We start from the raw sequence: 6336 nt of genomic DNA, 5'->3' as shown, positions 1-6336 counted from the left end.
GTGGATGATGTGAGGCGCAGTGAATAACGAGGACACAAGGGTGCAGTCTCTTTACCTTTTTACTGAAGGTTTCAGCATCCACAGTCCAGAGCACCAGATCACAGGGCAGGCAGAGTCCGGCCGGTCTGAAGGCAAATCCAGAGTCCCCTTATCCAGGTGGAAATCAGTAGCCTTCCTCTAGCGCCTGAGTGTTGTAGTCCCTCCCTGCTGAGCTTCTCGGTGAGGTCCTCACTACTATTGTAGATGTTAAGTCTCTTTCTGTCTGTTCCCATGATGGTAAGGATATGACAAACCCGTATGACTGATGGCCTGAGGCTTTTTACAGGGACCCTATCACGCCCCAGCCCCCACAAGTTGCCACCGTGCCTCCTGGGTATAAGTTCGGGCAGCCAATGTGGAATCAACTGTCCTGCCAGTCTCTGAAGTAAAGCATAGAGATCCTTACTCCCTCGGTGTTCTGGCTACCGGCTTCTGCGCCTCAGAAAGGAGGCAGCCTTTTACAGGGCAGAACTCCTTCTGGTTTCCTCTTCTGTGCTATGACTTCGTTTCTCACCCGCTACAACACAATTCTCTTCGAGTCCTTTCTTAGGATGCTGCCGCACGTTGGGCAGGGGCAGCTCCATGGTCTTCTATCTAGGCCTCTGACAGGATCCCTCCCCTGTCAGGGACCACTCTGTCTGCAGCTCTTAGATGTTCCTCCTTTCCCCTGTCTGCCTGACAGGTGGTGCCTGGGTGAAGCCCAATCAGCTTCTGCCTAACTTCCTATCCAGACCACCAGTTTTACCTAATTGTGAAGAGTGCCCTAATACAGTGATTTTTAACCAGTGTTCCTCGGCACACTAGTGTGCCGCGACACATGGTCGGGTGTGCCGCGGGGAACGTTCCCCAAACTATGGTGCCCCCTTTGTTTTGTTCCCCGGCAATGCGCAGCGATGCGCAGTCACGGAATAACACATGCGCGAGCTTTGAACGCTCGCGCGACTTAATGACGTCACCGAGGCCAGCGCGTCATCCTGAGAGCGTAGAGACTCTCGCATTTGCCCGCCGCCAAGGTAATGCCCGCCAATAATGCTGTGATCCATTAAGTCAGCAACAGCTCATTAACCCCTTCCCGACCTTTGACGCCACGTAGGCGTCATGAAAATCGGTGCCAATCCGACCCATGACGCCTATGTGGCGTCATGGAAAGATCGCGTCCCTGCAGATCGGGTGAAAGGGTTAACTCCCATTTCACCTGATCTGCAGGGACAGGGGGAGTGGTAGTACAGCCCCGTGGCTACGATCGCTCTGATTGGCTGTTGAAAGTGAAACTGCCAATCAGCGATTTGTAATATTTCACCTATTAAAACTGGTGAAATATTACAATCCAGCCATGGCCGATGCTGCAATATCATCGGCCATGGCTGGAAACACTAATGTGCCCCCACCCCACCCCACCGATCGCCCCCCAAGCCACCGATCTGTCCAGTACACTGCTCCGGCTCCCCTCCGTCCTGTGCTCCGCTCCCCCCGTGCTCTTGTCCGCTCCCCCCGTGCTCCAATCACCCCCCGTGCTCTGATCCAACCCCCCTGCACTCCGATCCACCCCCCCGTGCTCCGATCCACCCCCCGTGCTCCGATCCACCCCCCCGTGCCCGATCCACCCCCCCGCGCTCCGATCCACCCCCCCGCGCTCCAATCCACCCCCGTGCTCCCCCCCACCCCATCATACTTACCGTTCCTCCCGGGGTCCGTCCGTCTTCTCCCTGGGCGCCGCCATCTTCCAAAATGGCGGGCGCATGCGCAGTGCGCCCGCCGAATCTGCTGGCCGGCAGATTCGTTCCAAAGTGCATTTTGATCACTGAGATATAACCTATCACAGTGATCAAAATAAAAAAAAAATAGTAAATGACCCCCCCCCTCCTCCCCTTTGTCACCCCCATAGGTAGGGACAATAAAAAAAATAAAGAATTTTTTTCTTTTTCCACTAAGGTTAGAATAGGGTTAGGGTTTCGGTATGTGCACACGTATTCTGGTCCTCTGCGGATTTTTCCGCTGCGGATTTCATAAATCCGCAGTGCTAAACCGCTGTGGATTTATGGCGGATTTACCGCGGTTTTTCTGCAAATTTCACTGCAGTTTTACAACTGCGATTTTCTATTGGAGCAGTTGTAAAACCGCTGCGGAATCTGCAGAAAGAAGTGACATGCTGCGGAATGTAAACCGCTGCGTTTCCGTGCAGTTTTTCTGCAGCATGTGTACAGCGATTTTTGTTTCCCATAGGTTTACATTGAACTGTAAACTCATGGGAAACTGCTGCGGATCCGCAGCATTTTCCGCAGCGTGTGCACATACCTTTAGAATTAGTCTATGTGCACACGGTGCGGATTTGGCTGCGGATCCGCAGCGGATTGGCCGCTGCGGATTCGCAGCAGTGTTCCATCAGGTTCACAGTACCATGTAAACCTATGGAAAACAAAATCCGCTGTGCCCATGGTGTGGAAAATACCGCGCAGAAACGCTGCGTTGTATTTTCCGCAGCATGTCAATTCTTTGTGCGGATTCTGCAGCGTTTTGCACCTGTTCCTCAATAGGAATCCGCAGGTGAAATCTGCACAAAAAACACTGGAAATCCGCGGTAAATCCGCAGGTAAAACGCAGTGCCTTTCACCCGCAGATTTTTCAAAAATTCAAAAAACAGGCCCAGGTTTCACACTGAGTGAGTATAAATACATTTAGAATCTATATCTACTATATAAAGCTGAATGTGTGTGTGTGTGTGTGTGTGTGTATGTATGTATGTATGTGTGTGTGTATGTCCGGGATTGGCATCTGCACCGTCGCAGCTACAGCCACAAAATTTTGCACAGTCACACGTCTGGACCCCGAGAGCGTCATAGGCTATATTGTGAGGCGAAATTTTAACCCCGCGCGTTCCAATTCACCAAACAATTTTGCCCCTATCTACATAATGGGGAAAAAGTGAAATGAAAAGTGTTGGAGGCGTCGCAGCTACAGCCACAAAATTTTGCACAGTCACACGTCTGGACTCTGAGAGCGTCATAGGCTACGTTGTGAGGTGAAATTTTAACCCCGCGCTTTCCAATTCACCAAACTATTTTTCCCCTATCTACATAATGGGGAAAAGTGAAAGGAAAAGTGTTGGAGGTAAATTGACAGCTGCCAGATGTGAACAAGGGGGACTTAAAGAATGAGAGCAATGGCGCAAAAGAGTATATACCGATCAGTTGCTAAGGTGGGGCCCCGACATGAGATACTCACCACACATGGGGATATGAACACACACACAAAATGCGCCACACACTACCACGTGCTTGAACACATATACCACCCTCAGCACACATTTCACCACACATACACCAACCTCGCCACATAAAAATCGAAACACAAAAGTCGCCGCTCAAAACTCGCCACGCGCAAAACTCGCCACATGCAAAAACTAGGCTCACGCAAAACTCGCCGCAAGTGCAAAACTCACCTCATGGAAAACTCACCACACTCAAAACTTGCACACACGGAAAAATTGCCACATGCACAAAATTTGCAACACATGCAAAAGTTGCCTCACACAAAACTTGCACATACTCAAAAGGCACCAGACATAAAACTCACCACGCGCAAAACTCGCCATGCGCAAAACTTGCTGCACACAACTTGCTACACTAACCTGTTACATGCAACTCGACACACAAAAAGTTGCTACACGCATGTTGCCACACAAAACTCATCTCACAAAAGTCGCTACATGCATGTCGCCACACACAACTCAACACACACAACTTGACAAACGAAACTCACCCTAAAACACACACAAGTCTGGTATTAGCCTTCAAAAATAAAAATCTGATTAATAAGCAGACAAACTACAAGAGCAACAAATGTACCATATAGGAAATACAGCAGCTGTCAGTCACATGACCTGTCTATTATGTGTATGTGTGAGCTAATATATACTGCCAGGGGGAGGGCTTCCTGTTGGCTGGGCATTTATCAGGCTGCCAATTTATTTTACAAATACTGAGGTAAAAATACTGAGCAAATAACGTGTTAACGAGGTCTAATACAGGAGATCACACAGGTATATACTATATACAGGGGAGATGACACACAGATATATACTATATACAGGAGAGATAACACACAGGTATATACTATATAGAGGAGGTGATGACATACAGGTACATACTATATACAGGAGGAGATGACATACAGGTATATACTAAATACAGGAGGAGATGACACACAGGTATATACTATATACAGGAGCAGATTACCTACAGGTATATACTATATACAGGAGGAGATGACATACAGGTATATGCTATATATAGAAGACGACATACAGGTATATACTATATACAGGAGGAGATGACACACAGATATATACTATATACAGGAGGAGATGACATACAGGTATATACTATATGTAGGAGGAGATGACATACAGGTATATACTATATATAGGAGGAGATGACATACAGGTATATACTATATATAGGAGGAGATGACATACAGGTATATACTATATACAGGGGAGATGACACACAGGTATATACTATATACAGGGGAGATGACACACAGCAGGTATATACTATATACAGGGGAGATGACATACTGGTATATACTATATACAGGAGATGACATACAGGTGTATACTATATATAAGGGAGATGACAAACATGTATATACGGAGGTGAAAATGAGAGGTGTGAGGTGAAAATGAAAAGGTGTGAGTGCAAAATGAGAGGAGTGAGGGAAAATCGTGTAGTGATCGGAAAATGACAGATGTGAGGTCGAAATGACAAGTGTTAGGGGGGAATGAGAGGAGTGAGGGAGAAAATGAGAGGTGTGAGGGAGAAAATGAGAGATGTGATGGGAAAATAAGAGAAGTGACGTGCTATAACTAACCACAGATATTTGCTATGCCCAGGCAACGCCGGGCTCTTCAGCTAGTTATTAACTATATGTATAATATGTACTGTTTTAGTGTCATTTTGTGCCATTTTGGTTGGTGGTGTGCCCCGGGATTTTTTAAGTATAAAAAGTGTGCTCAAAAAAGGTTGAAAATCACTGCCCTAATAGATAGGAGCAAAGCTCCCCCTGGTGGACTGGAATGTGAAGTGTGGTGTGTGGTTTGTGATACCTGGCAAGGAAATTTCCTTTATTGCCTTCAGACGTAATATCACTCCCCCTGGTGGAAGAATGACACTACTGCAACGACCAGAACCCTGGGGCGCTGCAGAGTATTGATGGCATGCCTCCTGCACTTCTTCCTCAAGGAGGGGGTATAAGCATTTATGTATTTCTTAAGAAATAAGATATTGGAGCACAAGTATGAAACTGTCTAAAAGAAAAATTGTGATTGGGCAACAAAGACAGTTCATCTTTTTAGACAGTTTTATGTATGTAACCCGTTGCGTCTTCTTTACAGATCTCCATTGTGTACTAGTCCTGGACACGAGTTTGTGAAAACAGAAATACTATTTACCTGTAAAAGTCTCTTAGAGGGGTTGTCCAAGTATAAAAAATCATGGCTGCGTCTTAAAAAAAACACAACAGCGCCACCCCTGACCACAGGTTGTGTGAGATATTGCAGCCCAGGCACATTTACTTCAATGGGCTGAACAGGTGTGGTGGGGCGCTGTTTTTTTTTTTTTTAATGAAAGCAGCCATGTTTTTTCTTTCTGGGTTCACACGGGATTATTTCACTGACTATGCCCGGACTGAGGCAAGGCTATAGTTTGGATCAGGAGACCCGATGTCAGTCCGTGCATTGTGGTCCATAAACGGACCATGATATACGTCCATGTGAACTCAGCCTTAATTCCAGAAATTGGCAATCGGTAAGTTAATTATTGAGGGTAATTGAACTCTATGACTTTTTTTGGCCTCGTAGTCTTACTTTTTTTTCTTTTGGGAAGTCTGCGTCTGGGTGACGCCTGCTGACTATGAATCCCGCAGGGAAAACACAGCGCACCTGGGCGATGAGGTCAGCACCTGCCTGTACTGCAGCAGGATGATATGTGGAGTAGTGTGGAGCGGCATGAAGCTGGCTGTCATTCATACCGATTGACTTGATGAACGACAAGCCCGGGCAGACCGAGCGTTCTGCAGCCAAGGACTTGCAACAAGACGGGGCGTCTGCTTCCTTGCGCACCCTCAGGGGCAAAAACGCAGACATTTACTATAGCACTAGTCCTCCGTACGGCCCTCCCACTGACTCGGAATGACAATTAAGGCCCCCCTGAGACCACCATAATATGGCCTCAGTATAACATCTGCATTACGGCCTCTAGACCTGAATGCCCCTTAATCTGGGGGATCCGAACACTATGG

The sequence above is a fragment of the Ranitomeya imitator genome, chromosome 2 (genome assembly GCF_032444005.1).
Source record: "Ranitomeya imitator isolate aRanImi1 chromosome 2, aRanImi1.pri, whole genome shotgun sequence".
Classification (NCBI taxonomy): domain Eukaryota; kingdom Metazoa; phylum Chordata; class Amphibia; order Anura; family Dendrobatidae; genus Ranitomeya; species Ranitomeya imitator.
The sequence above is the reverse complement of the archived record's forward strand: the minus strand, read 5'-3'. Positions refer to the sequence as shown.